General features: G+C 42.9%; 1 long non-coding RNA gene across 1 annotated transcript; it reads right to left on the bottom strand.

The window, feature by feature from the left end:
- On the bottom strand, positions 1-1,271 carry LOC120680564. The gene is made up of 2 exons (XR_005677713.1): positions 445-1,271; positions 1-346 (listed from the first exon to the last, which is right to left on the bottom strand). It is a non-coding gene; the product is annotated as an uncharacterized LOC120680564 (long non-coding RNA).
- Positions 1,272-1,621: the final 350 nt, after the last annotated feature.

Raw genomic sequence — 1,621 nt, 5'->3', positions numbered from 1 at the left:
TCACAACATATATATCACAGGCATTACATATCACATATATATCACAACTAGCCGGAAATAACTTCAAACACATCCAGAAGTCCAATGCAAAGTCCAAAAGTTCACAAATACATATCTAGAAGTTCACAAGTCCATAAATATTGAAATAAACAAGTTTATGGGAGCCCTCACAAGTCCTCCACCCTTCCCTCCCCCCTCTTGGGTCCACCCTTCCCTCGACCCTTGCCTCGCCCCAACTCGGAACCCCTATTGGAGCCCTCACCAGCATCCGAGTGTGGCATCATTCTTCTGTACATTGAGGCGACCGATCGTTGAAGTCCGCCGCCCGGCATCTTTCTTCAATCACCTGCAATTAAAAATAGTATTTACCGTGTATTAGAAATAAATGCGACAATTAAAAAGTAACATAATTAAAGAAAATAAATCAATTAGTACGGATCATACATGTATTAGAAATAATCATCTTCATCGGGATTAGCTGGATCATATGTCTCATCATCACTATCACGCAAGTCGAGAAGTTCAAGCCCGTGCTCTAAAGGTGGAATTTCATCCTCATTATCATCGCCTAATTGTAATCGCTCAAGTAATTCTAGGTCCTTCGCATTATGAACCTCCTCACCAGCGTCCTCGTTATCAACCATTTCATCATCGTGTACTTCCATTTCGATCACTCCGGTTAAGTCTATCTCAAAATGCCCTTCAAGCCCATCTTCTTGAAAGAACTCCCCGTCATATGTGTTTGGGTCTATATTGTAATCCTCATTATTTGGAATAGGTACTTTACCGTGTGGTGATACCTTGTACACAACGTCCCAACCCATAAGACGATCGTCGGTTTTGCACGGATATGAGAGATAATAAACTTGCGTGGCTTGTTGAGCCACAATATAGACATCGTCTCCTGGATACACTGATGACTGACGAATTTCGACTAGGCCGAGATGAGGGGTCCGTCGCACTTCGTTAGGATCAAACCAATGGCATTTAAATATGACAGGCTTAAGAGGTTTGCAACCATGAAATGTGAGTTCATAGATTTCTTCAATTATGCCATAATACTCGACCCCATCAAGGGCTGTCGTACAAACTCCAGAATTTGTTGTTCTTCGATTGGGCCGACTCTGCTCGTGGCTTTTTGTGTGAAAGCGATATCCATTTACATCATATCCGGAGTATGATAAGACCCTATAGGCACAACCATTGGCAACCTGTCTCAACTCGGGACACATAGACGCATCATTTTGGGCCTGCAGGTAGAAGCATGATGGTTTGTCATACTATTCGCATGGAAAAAAAACTTCAAATGCCTAACAAGCATGATGGTTTGTTATACCTTGTGTTTGAACCAAGAAATGAAATCGGGGGCTCTTTGTCCCACACCCGACTTAAGAAGGGCGTCAAGTTCCTGCGGGGTTGGAACTCTTCGGCGACGCCAGAATTGTTGAGTAAATTCCCTATATAAACAAGAGGTAAAGGGGGTTGGATACAGAATAGTTAATACTCGAGGAAATAGTTTGTTGAGGACTTACTGTATGTACGGCTCGACTTCCACTAGGTTCGTCAACACATACATCATGATAGTGCGCAACTCTTCATTGACCAAGGCCTTAGGAGTCGC

This window comes from Panicum virgatum, chromosome 7N (genome assembly GCF_016808335.1).
Source record: "Panicum virgatum strain AP13 chromosome 7N, P.virgatum_v5, whole genome shotgun sequence".
NCBI classification, from domain to species: Eukaryota; Viridiplantae; Streptophyta; class Magnoliopsida; order Poales; family Poaceae; genus Panicum; species Panicum virgatum.
This window is presented reverse-complemented; position numbering and strand designations above follow the sequence as displayed.